The following is a 14,252-nucleotide window of genomic DNA, read 5'->3' as shown; positions in this document are numbered from 1 at the left end:
GACAAAACAAAACAAAACAAAACAAAACAAAACAAAACAAAACAAAACAAAAATTTGGCTGTCGTTTCGTGAGGAGGCACAGGTTAAGGATATCTGTATGGGATCCAGGGTGCGTTTTCTGGACGTCTCGCGGGGCTGTTGCCTGCCCCAGAACAGGCGGGTGTGGAAGGATCTAGGTGGGAGTATGACATAATTCCAGGGAGGGAAATACTCAGAGAAGAAAAGCAAAACCCACCAGACATGGTGTGTTCCTGCTCCAAATGCATCATTCAAGGAGAATCCCTATGGGCTACAGTTACCTACCAATGGTGGGAGAGAGTCCTTGAAATGTTTGCTACCAACGCCCCCCTTGAGGGTGCATGCTCTGGCTGCAGAGAAGATGAAAGGGAAAACCTAGTGGGAGTCTGGGGTGGCTGAAGCTCCAAAGTAAACTCCATGCCTTGGGTGCCTCCAAATTTATGAGGTTGCCAAGGCTTTCAGACCTGGAGGAAGGAGTTGGGTAGTTCAGAGGCCGCTAGAAATTAGGGACAGCAAGACCGGGGCAGGAGGTCCAGCTAAAGCTTTCAGATTCCCAGGATGCCTACGCTCAGGTCCTGATACAAGGGTCCTGGGTTGGAGCCTCGTGTTTGGCTCCCCGCTCAGTGAGTGTGTGTGTGGGGTCTACTCCCTCTCCCTCTGTCCCCTGCTTGTGTTCTTCTCTCAAAAATCCTTTTTAAAAAGGATTTTTATTTGTTTGACAGAGAAAGACAGCAAGAGAGGGAATACAAGCAGGGGGAGTGGGAGAGGGAGAAGCAGGCTTCCTGCAGAGCAGGGAGCCCAATGCGGGACTGTATCCCAGGACCAAAGGCAGAGGCCTAAGGACTGAGCCACCCAGGCACCCCTAAATAAATAACATCTTTAAAAAAAAAAATAAAGCTTTTAGACTCCCTCCTACTGTTCTTCCTCCCTCCCCTTGTGTCTTCCTAACCCTCTCCCATCTTCTCCTCACCTGAGGGTGTCCATTCTCCAGCTACAACTGGCTTAGGTCCCAGGCCCTGCTCGGATAAGACAGACTAGGAAGTTTGAGAAAGGGTCTTCTTAGGGGTTCAGATTTCAGAGATCCTGGAAGTGACCATCATCCAAAGCCCCCAAAAGAAATTTGAGCCACTTTCAGTGTCCCACGGGCTTCTGGCCTAGAAGAGCTGAAAAATGGTGTTTTCTAACCCAGAGGTTCCTGGTTGCCTGAGCAGCTTACAGTATTTTGCAAGCTGAACGGGATGGGGGGGAAAGGCCACTGTTTCTGCAGATATCCTGGCTCTGTTCAAAATCAGTGCTCACAGAAGGAGGGCATGTGTCCTGTTACTGTTTTCTTGAATGTAATTTTTTTGTCTTTCTCTCATGTAGAGTTCTAAATGTCCTCGCCGCAATCCCATATTTGATCCTCCCTGTGGGAAGTGAACCTGATCAGGGCTTTCCTAATTCTCCTCCTCTTCTGTTCTCCAGGCCCCTTAAAAGAGCCCACAGAAACACAGAAAGGCCCAAGGGGAGTCTTTTGCTGCTGGAATCAACTCTCCCTGGGACCCAGAATCCAGAAATGGTGAGTGGTTTCTCTTCAACCGCTGCCTGGATCCTGTGGCTGGGTGTGTGTGTGTGGGGGAACCTGGGCTGAGTTGTGTGTGGGGGGGCCCTGCAGCTGCAGTAAGCCAGGGAAAGGAGTGGGCTCTCAAGAAAATGGGTGAATAGGGCCACCTGGGAAATTCAGATTTCTCAGCTCTCTAGATTCCCTGGAGGAGGAATTCTCTGGTTGGGAGTGATTGTTGCCAATTCCAGTTTCCAGATTTGGTTTTCCAGCCCAGGAAAATTAGGGTCTTGTTTAATCCTTTTCCTAGAAGTTACATGCTTATTCTTCGACTTTCTGTTTCCTATTAGCCAAATAGAGACTTCACATAAGATAATCTCAGTTTCTCCCTCCGACCTCTGAAACTTGTAATTTGGGGGAGATACTGTCTTTAAAATGCCAATCCCAGTAATGAGCTCAGCTTAGCAGTGTGAGCTCCTACCCTCCCCTTAATGAACAGAGCTGTCGAGAAATAATTTCACTTTGATCTAGTTTGTGACCTGATTTTTTGGCTTAAAGAAGACTGGGCGGCTAATTGGATTCTTCAGTTGCCTTTAATCTCCACCTCAACACTTGGAACCTGACCAAGCCGAATTAAAGCAAGTCTGATAAACAAGATGTTGCTGGTTCCCAGGTTAACAGCAATGAGAAAATCCCCCCCCCCCCACCACTGCGGGGTTTAATGATCACAGTGTGGTTGGCACCTCACAAAAAACATGAGGCTGTAGGCCCCCAGAACCTTCAGCACGGAAGTCTTGGGATCCTTTCCCCTTCCCTCCCAACACCCTGGATGTGATTTAATTAGAAAGAGAAGGCGGGGTAGAGGGAGGTGGGGAAGAATGACTTACAGTTGGTGAAAGAGGCAGGGTTGGGGGGGTTCCTCTCAAAGGGAGGCAGGATGTTGAGGAGATTTTTGTCCCTGGGAGAGGAAGCAGGCCGAGCCTTTGAGGGCTGGACAGTAAAGATTGCAATTTGAATTTCCAACTGTGCTCCAAGAGTGAGGGGGTGCAGGAGGGAAATAGGAGATGAGGGGCAGGGTTATGAAGCCTGAGGGGCTGGGAATCATGGGTTTTATTTAATCTTTTCAGATGCCAGGGTTTTGTGTTCTGGAAGCAAAGCAGAAGGAGGAAGGAGTCTGCAGAGACCTCCCCATTCTTGGTGTGGGGCCTGAGAAAGGGTTCTCTGGGGCTCTCCTGATACTCTGGTTTGCTTTCTGCTTAAGACTCTAGAGGAATTCTGAGACATTATTTCCTCAGAGGCAGTGGGAGTTTGGTTCATGTCAGGAACTCTCAACCTAGACACTACTGGCATTTTGGGCTGGAACATTCTTTACTGCGGAGGCTGTCCTGGGCATTGTAGGATGTTTATCGGCATCTCTGGCCTCTATCTACTAGATGCCAGTAGCACCTACCCCTGTTAAAGCAAGTCTGATAAACAAGATGTAGCTGGTTCCCAGGTTAACAGCAATGAGACCACCAAAATGTCTCCAGATATTGGCAAATGTCCCCTAGGGGCTATGATTGTCCCCAGTGGTAAATCACCATTTAGGTCTCTATGAGGCAGGCATTAAAAAAAAAAAAAAGATTTTATTTATTTATTTGACAGAGAGAGGGCACAAGCAGGGGGAGTGGCAGGCAGAGGCAGAGGGAGAATCAGACTCCCCGCTGAGCAGGGAGACTGAAGTGGGACCCAACCCTGGGACCCTGGGAGCCAAAGACAGATGACTGAGCCACCCAGACCCCCTGAGGCAGGCATTTCTTTCTTTCTTTCTTTCTTTTTTTAAGATTTTATTTATTTATTTGACAGACAGAGATCACTAGTAGGCAGAGAGGCAGGCAGAGAGGGGGGTAGGGGAAGCAGGCTCCCTGCTGAGCAGAGAGCCCAAGGGGCTTTATCCCAGGGTCCGGGGATCACACCCAAGCCCCCAAGCCGAAGGAAGAGGCTTTAATCCACTGAGCCACCCAGGCGCCCCTGAAGCAGACATTTCTGAGGAAAAAGTGCTTTCCGTGAAATGATCTTGGTGGGGATTGAGAAAGCCAGAGGAGTAGGATGAGGGACTCCTTTTCCTTTGGCCTCTCTGTCCAGTTGGATCATGAACACTTGCTCAAGGGCTGTGTTAAACCTTAGTTGCAATAACCACATGAAGCATTTGGACAAGCATGTAGTTTCCAAGGTGCAAAATTCAAACCTTTAGACTCACTGAATCTAGGATTCCTGTGTGTGTGTGTGTGTGTGTGTGTGTGTGTGTGTGTGTATTTAGGATAGATGCTGGGGGAGGGGGATCCAGAACTCACTTTTTCCTGCAGCCTTGAGTAAAAAAAATGTTCCTTTCTTAGCATCCATGATCTTGAAGTGGGGATGGCTGGGCTTCTGTACAACCTGTGCTGTTGAGATTATCAGGGAAGAGAGAACCTATTGCAAGTGTTGAGTTGAGAGGTGGCTCCTAGGATATTGTTGGGCAAATTCTGATCCAGTAAGTGGCCCTAGAGCTCTGCAGCCATCTCTTTCCTTCATCTCCTAAATTCAGTCAGTCCGACTCTGAGCACCCTCTTCTCACCTAAATTTTTTGGAAAGTGTAAGCTCTAGGAGTTTGGCATTATTTATTGAGCTGATTATTATTATTATAATGTTAATGGAAAACAATAAAACAGAATTTTATCACAATTCACCCATCTCAACCAAATCCTCTTTCCCTCCATTTTTTCCTCCCTTCCTTTCCTTTCTTTCTCCCCTCCCTCCTCCTCTCCATCCCTCCCTCTCTCCCTCCCTTCCTTTCTCATTCCTACGAATTTTTCTTCCAGAATGTGTCCACATACACACAACACAAATGAAGAAAAGTAAAGATTGAGAAAAATTGGTCAATTCTAAGGACAGTTCTATAAGGCTTGAAAATCAATAATAGGGGCACCTGGCTGGCTCAGTGGGTTAAAGCCTCTGCCTTTGGCTCAGGTCATGATCCCAGGGTCCTGGGATCAAACCCCTGCATCTGGCTCTCTGCTCAGCAGGGAGCTTGCTTCCTCCTCTCTCTCTACCTGCCTCTCTGCCTATTTGTGATCTCTCTCTGTCAAATAAATAAAATATTAAAAAAAAAAGAAAATCAATAATACACATAGGGTTAAATTGGGGGATCCTTAGTCCCTCCTTTAGAATAGGCTATAATCACTTAGGAATAGCTCAGCATCTTTGACAGTCTGAATCTTGAATGTATTAAGTTTAGGTATCTGACAAAAATCATTGAGTGCTAATCACTTTATAAACAATAACTCATTTAATCTGTGTAACAACTCTAGGAACTATTATTACCATCACTTCCATCTCACAGATAGGGAAACAGAGGCACAGTCAGGTTTGGTAACTTGCCCCAGATCACCCAGCTAGTAAGGAGCCAGGATTGGACTAGGATTGACCCCAGGCATTCGGTCCCAGGGACATATTTTCAAATACTAATCTTTGCTACCTCTTGTTAATGCACTAGGTAGAGACAGTGACCTAGAGGACAAAAGCTCGGGAGGTGGGCATCTCTGTGCTCAGCAGACAGACACTATTCTAGAAGCCTTACCTCACTCTGAGCTTCAGAGCCAGATTCCCTGTGGACAGTGGGTCTATTAATAGAAGCTTTTCCTGATCATTGAAAGTAAGTTAGATGTAATACACATCTCCAGTATTTACTACTTCAGGAACACAGGAGATGTAATGAAGGAGGGAAGGTTGTAATTGTAGAAAAACATGAGTTCTAGAAACAGAAATCAGTGGCAGCCAGAGACGTTCTCCCCAGGTTTCCGGCCCTGCTGGTGGCCCCTCCACCAGACTCCATGCAGGCAGGAACCCCCCAGAGGAGGAAAGGGGCCTGTTATAGGAGTCATCAACCTGTCACCACGGCTAGGGTGAATATGGCTTCTGAGTTGGGGGGAGGGGGGAGGCTTAGTCTTTAGCACCACCAGCTGCAGGAAGGTGGGGCGGGGCTGTGGGGGAGGTTGGGAGGGGGAGGCCAGAGGTGGAGCAGACCTTTTCTACCTACTGCTGGGAACAGACACTGAGTGATTCAGGAAGGCTCTGCGCTAGACAGAGCTCGGCATTTCACATGAGCAAAGGGGTACTTAGCCTCACAGCATTAACAGTCCATAAGCATGCGCAAGGAGGTCTGTGCGCAAGAGAAAGATGGGCTGACACAACTACACAGATGGGGGGGCTGAGATGAGAACCCAGGGATGCTGCAGGATGAACCGTGTGCTGGCCTGGGGGTCTGGTTGGGACAAACAGCAAGGAGGCTGAGGTGTTGTCCTCGTCCTACAGGGCATCCTGGACCCAGGCAGGCAGCGAGAGACATTTTCTCCTGCGGAGCATTGTTGTTATTTCAGTTTTATTGATAGGGGAACTGAGGCACAGGTTCAGGAACGTGAGCGGGGCACCACAGCTGGGGCGCAGAGGCTAGGATCTTTGGGACTCACTTAGCTACGCTGTGCCAAGTCCATAGGTGAACTTGGGCTCTGAGTCCACATTAGGGGTGCCCAGGTCGGACGCTTTCTTGGTGGCTCGCGAAAGGAAAAACTGTACCGTTCTCACATTTCCGTGCTTCCTGCCCGCCACCATCCCATGCAGGGAAAGATACCCAGGAGAGATGCTCACTGGGCGGCTTTTCCCCCGGGCGGCCCGGAGAGCACCGTCGTTCAGGGTAGGGGACGAGGGTGTGAAGCTCGGTTGGAGACAGAGAAGACAGTGTTGGACAGACGGACGGACGCTTCCCGGAAGACAGCCGGGGCGGGGCGCGCGACGGGGAGAGCCCGAAGCCCCAGAAACATGGGCTCCGGAGCCGGCGGGGACCCCGTGGGGACCCCGCGAGCCCGGCCGAGGCGTGACGAGGCCTCCTCCGTCCTTGCGCACTCGCCCGGGGCTGCGGGCCGTTAGAGTCCCCTCGGGCCGGCCGGGCCTCCTCCGTCCCCTCGCCCGGGGCTGCGGCAGGGCGGACCGCCAGCCGGAAAAGGGGCAGCGATCCACCGTCCTCCCGCTCGGTTCTGGGAGAGGATCCGGGGAGGGGCTCCGGGCTCCAAGACGTAACCATCTGCGCACCGGAGCCTAGTCGCGAACTTCTGTTAAGATAAGGTCATAGTGACAACAGTAACAATACTATGCGCGTTTGCTTACCGCACAGGATAGGATCCAATGAGATCATTTATTCAATAAACACGTATATGATAGCCACCTCCTGGGCGACGGGAACCCCACTAGGTTCTTTCATCCTGAAATATTTCTCTTTATTCGTTTTTTTTGGGGGGGGCGGAGTAAATTTTATTGAAATAGTATGCACCAAAAAGTGCATAAAGGGAACAAAATATCACAAAGTGAACACAGGCGTGTAAGCAGCGACGGACATTTAACACCGACAAATAGTTCTTTTCATGCAACAAATAGATCGTACTGGGTGGGGATTGCACAGCAGCCATGAAGGGCCAGTAGTAAGAGGCTCCATGATCTAAGTTAGCTGCTACCGAGCCAGAATGGAATTTGTCTGAGTACTTGCCTTTCCTGGACCTTTTCAAGGGACTGAAGGCTTGGGTTCTCACCCCGCCAACCCTTCACAGAACATTAGGCATCTCCTGGGATCCCTGAGGTGCTCAATGGAATGGAGACCTTTCACTCTGAGGACCCTTCCTTCTGTGACTAACGAGAGTGGTTAAGTATTAGTCATACTAGGACAGATTGGAAGCATGGTCTGTAGCAGTATTTATTATTACTAAAACCAATATTATTAATCCGTTTATAATAATAACCACACATGTTTGAAGGCGAGTGCCTCCAGTCTGAGGCTTCTCATAAATGTGAGGCCTGAGGCTCATCATAAAACCTCAAAGAGGTTCTATGACTTTTTAAATAACAACTGGAGCTTTCTTTAGAAATCTTCAGAGAGGAGTGTTTCTGCCTGTGGCAGCAGAATCTTCCTACTGAACAGCCCCTCAGATACCACAGGGTGGGAGAATGGAATGGCCCACCTTCACTGTTACCGTGCACTGCCATGAGTGCTACCCTAAACATTGTTAACAGTGGAAAGCATGGATCCTAAGGAATTTTTCCCCAGCATATTCATTTCCCGTTAGACGGGGTGATGGGTAAAGGTCCAGCCTATTTTCCTAAGATGCCTGGCCTGGGGATGGCATCAGGACAGTGCCCAGGAAAATTTCCTCAAACATCAGAAATCTTTATCCAGTATAACCGAGTCTTTCATGACACCAGCTCTTTCCCAGAGGAGTTAGAAGTCCCCAGAACAGGGGCGCAGGGGTGGCTCAGTTGGTTAAGCGGCTGCCTTTGGCTCAGGTCATGATTCCAGGGTCCTGGGATTGACCCCCCAAGTCAGGCTCTCTGCTCAGCAGGGAGTCTGTTTCCCCCTCCCCCTCTGCCTGCCTCTCTGCCCACTTGTGTAATGTCAAATCAATATATAAAATCTTAAAAAAAAAAAAAGAAGTCCCCAGAACAAGAATAGCATCAAATATGGAGAAAATGATGAAGTAAAAATTCCTTACACACAAGTGGGGATTTGTAGCTGACAAAGCACTGACCATTTCTCCATCTGTTTGGTGGACTTACTACTATGAATACGCTCCTGGGTTTTGTTTTGGTGATGATGGAAGCATATGGAATACAAAGACCCCTTGTAATTTCCAAGATGACTCTGGCACTAGAGTCACACAGACTTAGACTTGAGCCCCCCTCTGCCACTTACTTGCTTTGTGACCTTGGGCAAGTCTGTTCACATTTCTAAACTTAAGTGTCCTCAACTCAAAAATGTATATAATATAATCTACCTAAATGGCTCATAGGGTTAACAGATAGGCTGTTGGGAAGTTTAAGTTCTATGATGCAAATAAAGCACTCAGCCAGTGCTTAGAGAATGGTAGGTGAAATAATAGTTAACTTCCACTGTGTATTATCAATATTGATTCTTACAGACATGGCAGAAATCACTGTGATCTGACAGGTGATAAAACACAAAGTGCTGAACTACTAACATGTGTTGTATCATGGATAAATCTAAAAAATTCAGTTAAGTGAAAGACGTTAGACAGAGGAGAACACCTCCTGTATGATTCCATGTATCTAAAATGTCCGGAGAAGGCAAATACATCACAACAGAAAGTAGATTAGTGTTTGCCAGAGGTGGGAAGGGGAGATTAACTGCAAGAGGGCATAAAGGATCCTACGGTAAGAAGGGGGGCTGAAAAGGATCTAAAACTAATTTATTCTGTGCTCACAAATCTTTTAAAATTGGAATGATACAAGGTTAGCAAGGTTAGCATGGCTCCTGCTGAAGGATGTTATGCAAATTCATAAAGTATTCCATATATATATATTTTTAATTTATTTCACAGACAGAGATCACAAGTAGGCAGAGAGTCAGGCAGAGAGAGGAAGGAAAGCAGGCTCCCTGCTGAGCAAAGAGTCCGATGCCAGGCTTGATCCCAGGACGCTGGGATCATGACCTGAGCCGAAAGCAGAGGCTTTAATCCACTGAGCCACCCAAGCACCCCTTCCATATATATTTTTTTAAAACTGATTTATTTTGATGTTTGCACTACTTGCTCAAGTAACTAAAAATCATTGAATCGTACATCTGAAATAAATGAATTTTATGATAAATAAAATATATGTGGATAAAGTTGTTTTAAAAACTCAGAAGCTATCACAGAAGAAGAGGAAGAACAGACTCCGGGTTTTCTTTCTTTTTTTATTTTATTTTTAAAAAATTTTAAAGAGCTCTTCTATTTTTTTTTTAAGATTTTATTTATTTATTTGACAGAGACTCAGAGAGAGGGGGAAAACAAACAGGGAAAGTGGGAGAGGGAGAACTAGGCTTCCCATGGAGCAGAGAGCCTGATGCAAGGCTGGATGCCAGGATCTTGGGATCATGACCTGAGCCCAAGGCAGACGTTTAAGGACTGAGCCACCCGGGCCCCCCAGACTCCACGTTTTCAATGAGGTTTTCTTTAGACTATGGTATGGTGGTTTGCCTCCCATTGGATAAGAGAGAGAAGGCAGAGTGCAGGGGAGGGCCCACTGTTAGAATCTCCATTAAATAAGGGATGGAACTAAGACAATTTAGAGAATGTAGAGATAGCAGTCTTAAGGAGGGTTCAAGAACCCTCAAGAACAGTTCAAGAATAAGCAGTAATTGTGGCTGTGATTCAACTTTTAGTATTCTAAAACACTTTATATTCTTGGGGCCCCTGGCTGGCTTAGTCAGTAGAACATGTGAGTCTTGATCTCTGGATCCTGAGTTCAAGCCCCATGTCCAGCGTGAAGCCTACTTAAAATAAAAATAAATAAATAGGGGCACCTGGGTGGCTGAGTTGGTTGAGTATTGGACTCTTGGTTTTGGCTCAAGTCCTGATCTCAGAATCCTGAGATCAAGCAAAGCTTGGCTCCTTGCTCAGTGGGGAGTCTGCTTGAGATTCTCTCTCTCCCTCTGCCCCTCCCCCTGCTCATGCGCGCTCTTTCTCTCTCAAATAAATAAATCTTTAAAATAAATAAATAAAAAGCTTTATATTATAAACTTTAGGTCTAATATACTAAGAGGCTTAATGTTCTAAAAGCCTTGGGGCACCTGGGTGGCTCAGTGGGTTAAAGCCTCTGCCTTCGGCTCGGGTCATGATCCCGGGATCCTGGGATCGAGCCCCGCATCCGGCTGTCCGCTCCGCGGAGGGCCTGCTTCCTCCTCTCTCTCTCTCTGCCTACTTCTGATCTCTGTCTGTCAAATAAATAAATAAAATCTTAAAAAAAAATAAAAGCCTTGTATTCATCATCTTGCTTAAATTGCATAACATCTTGGGGTGCCTGGGTGGCTCAGTTGGTTAAGTGTCTGCCTTCAGTTTATGTCATGATCCCAGGGTCCTGGGATTGAGCCCAGCAATGAGCTTTCTGCTCAGTGGGAAGCCTGCTTCTCCCTCTCCCCCCTCCACTGCTTGTGTTCCCTCTCTAGGCTCTCTTGGTCTCTGTCAAATAAATAAACAAACAAACAAAAAGGAAGAGAGGGACCCCAGGGGTCTGAGCAAAAACTGAGTTATGTGTGTGATCCTGGAATATTCCAAGGCTTTGCATAAGGAAATATGATGTTGTTTTATGTGTAAGTAAGAACTGTATTAGACATGTTGGCAGGAGTGGACCCACTCAGTTTATTGTTGCTGGGTGCCATTTTTCTATATGAATATTTAAAAATGCCAGACAAGCCCTTCATTTCTGCATGTTTGAAGTGTGGCCATGCTTATTTCCTATAGTATGAATTGAGCTCATGTTTCTGAGACAATATTCAGACAAATTTAAACAATCCCAGAATCACAGCCCATGGTCCAAGTCACATTCCCCTCTAGTCTCTTTCACAATGTCCTTCCTTTAGCCAAGAGTGCCTTTTCCACTCCAACTTCAGTTCCTGGAAACCCTGTTCAACTTTTCAATGGTATTTCCTCCACAGAGTATAACACCTTTCTGCTTTTCTGGATTAAATAGAAACAAACACTGTGTCTTAAAGATCTCTCATGGTTGGCTGCCCTGGGAGAGAATATGTGCCCATAACCACACAGAACTTGAGAAGTAATGGACTAAAAACTGCAATGCTTTCAAGAGCCAAAAAATAAAATAAAATAAGACAAAACAATACTGCACCTAATCTTTCTGTTTGAGTAGTATGAATCGGTAAAGGGGAAGTAATATTCTCACTTTTTTCATTTTTTTAATTTAAAGGATCTAAAAAACTATTTGCACAAATGAAACAGGCAATAAGTAAGTTGAAATGAAAGGAATTTGAGTTTCTTGGATACTGCACAGGGACAAGAGGAGGTTGGAGGCAAAGTTAACATAATAATGGAAAGATCAGAAAGAACTGGACAAGTGATAACAATCTGATAGTCTTGGGAATGGAAGGGGTGTGATTTTTAAAAATCTTTGTTGTTTTTGGTATGTGGGAAATACAAAATTAATGCATGCTTATTTTAAAGAAATCAAACTTTGAAGAAATATAGAGTGTGGGGGTGCCTGGGTGGCTCAGTGGGTTAAAGCCTCTGCCTTCCACTCGGGTGGTGAACACAGGGTCCTGGGATGGAGCCCCACATTGGGAATCTCTGCTCCGCAGGGAGTCGGCTTCCTCCTCTTTCTCTGCCTGCCTCTCTATGTACTTGTGATCTCTGTCTGTCAAATAAATAAATAAATCTTAAAAAAAAAAAAAGAAATATAGAGTGTGGGAAGTTAATGCTCCACATTCCCTCCTCTCAGGTCACACCAAAGATAAACAATGCAACAGTTAGGTATATATTTCTCCAGATGTATGCACATACAAAATATACATATATTTTCTATATAATCACCCATGAAATAAAAAGTCACTAATCATATCCGAGTGCATTGTGGACATTTACTTACAATTTCTTTCTGTATTTTAACGAATAGGGGATCTTACCATATCTACTGTCTTTTATAACTCACTTTTTTCCATTTAACATAAGCTTAGATTTGTCTGCCTGTGAACACAAATCTTTTATATACAGTATTTCTTGATATGTGTACTCATTATTTTTCAGCTATATTATTCATACATTGATGAGCAGTTGGGTTATCTCCACTTTTTCATTATCACTAAAATGACATAGAAAATATTTTTGAATACATTGTGTAGGAAAATTTCCCAAAGAAAGTGAGATTCTGAGGATAAACGAAATAACAACTGTAAGTTCAAAAATGTCAAAATTGTTTCCAAGAGGTTTTATCTGTTGTTGTTTTTCGTTTTTTGTGTTTGTGTGAGGTGTTTTTTTGTTTTTGTTTTTTGGTTGTTTTTTTTTTTTGTTTTTGTTTTTGTTTTTTTTTTACATTTCACAGATAGCGTGAGGGTAATAGTGTCCTTGTATGTTATCCGTCTAAAGAGTTCTTTTAGACGGATTGAAATACATAGAAAATGGGCTTTTTTCTTTGAACTTGACAGCGCATCATCTCCTTTAGGCTTGGGTGAAATAGGTGACCGGGCTCTTGTGACCGGGCTTTGAAAGAACACCAACATCGGGGAGCGCCAGTGGGTGTCAGAGCAGAGGGGTGGGTGGAGCAAGGGCCTCCGGGGGTGGGGGTCTGTCTGCAGGACTCCGCACAACTCACCGGGGCCAGGATACGGCTGTCCAGAGCCCGAGGCTTTCGAAGCAGATGGAGAATCCATTTTTAAGCTCAGGCAGGAAAGGGCTCGAGGATCGAATTTCCTCCCAGCAAATACGTACTGGTCGTTTCAGGGCATTCTCCGGCTGCAGCGCCGGCTCCAGGCCCTGTCGCCGCCACGCCCGCGACGCGAGTTGCCCTCCCCGCCGCCCCGCGGCCGCGCGCCCTGGGGTTTCTCCCCGGGCTTGGCAGCGAGCAAGGCCGGAACTGCCGGGGCCGCCGGGGCCGCCGGGTTCTCTGGCGCCGCGCCGCGCCCCGCCTCACCTACCCGCAGCGGTGTTTGCAATGAGCATCCCCGCGCGTCTCGGGTTTGGCCGCACCCAGGAGGCTGGGGACCCACGGCCGAGGCGTGAGCGCCCCGGACGATTCGGTTCCTGCCTGCAACATTCCTTTTCTGTCTGCGACCGGTAGGGCAACCCTTGCGTGGAGAAGAGGTCCCACCTGTGGGTGGGTAGAGGAAAATAGACCCAGGCTGAACTGGACCGTTCCGGGTGCGCGGGGGAAATTGAGGTTGGGGTTGAAGCTGTAGCGCTTTGGAGCTCGGACCAGCCTGCCCACCCTTGGCCTGAATTATCTGTGTTCTCCCTGTAGGGATTACTGCATCTGTCACTCTTCCTGCCAGGTCCCCACCCAGTCCAACTCTTCTTGGGTCAGTGGACTGGAGAAAACTCTACAATGGGCCTTGAAGGCCATTTCTGGCCTAGAGTCATTGGCCAATACAGAATTTTGTAACAATTCAAAACAGTCGCCAAACTGTAAAAACAGTTGACAGTGAAATATATCTGGCAACACAATCAGGTCTGGGAGCTGAGAATCTGCCATCCTGTCTTCTTCATTTCCTAACATGAACAAGGTGGTCTGTCTCATTGCTACTACCAGACTGCCCCCACAGCATTAGCATGAGTCCAGGCTGGAGTCATAGGATGACACAATGGGGGCATGCTAGAAAACAAATCCTTTTGGCTTCCTGGGGTACTCCATGCTGCGAATTGGCTTAAGTAAGTTCTCTGAGTGTGTAGCAGAGTTGGGATTGGTACTGTATTCACCAAAGAGTGAAGTGACTTGTCCAAGGTCACCCAGAGCAGGCAATGGCAAGCTACAGTCTAGAGCCCACTTTTTTGACCACTGGCCAAATTTCTAGGCTGCCTGGGGCCTCAGTACAGCCATTGGCCAAAGATGTTGCACAGGATTCTGACTTGGACTCTAGGGTTTTCGATCTCGTAGTCATTGGTCAGCCCAGCCAAACTTCCCTTGCCTCCATCTACAGCTATAGAATGGAGAGAATCCATAGGGCTGGCATGTGTCTTTACTTTCAGCTTTCAGGGGCTGGGTTCTTGTGTAAGAAGCTTTATAGACCTGTGGGCAGCTGTTTGCCATCCTTACACACAGCCTGAAAATAGACCTGGCCAGTACTGGAGCCATTATACTTGAACGTGCTAGTGTGATCCCATCGGAAATTGGTGCATCTCGCCATCAG

This window comes from Mustela nivalis, assembly GCF_964662115.1.
Source record: "Mustela nivalis genome assembly, chromosome: 12".
NCBI classification, from domain to species: domain Eukaryota; kingdom Metazoa; phylum Chordata; class Mammalia; order Carnivora; family Mustelidae; genus Mustela; species Mustela nivalis.
Note: the sequence above shows the minus strand (reverse complement) of the source record.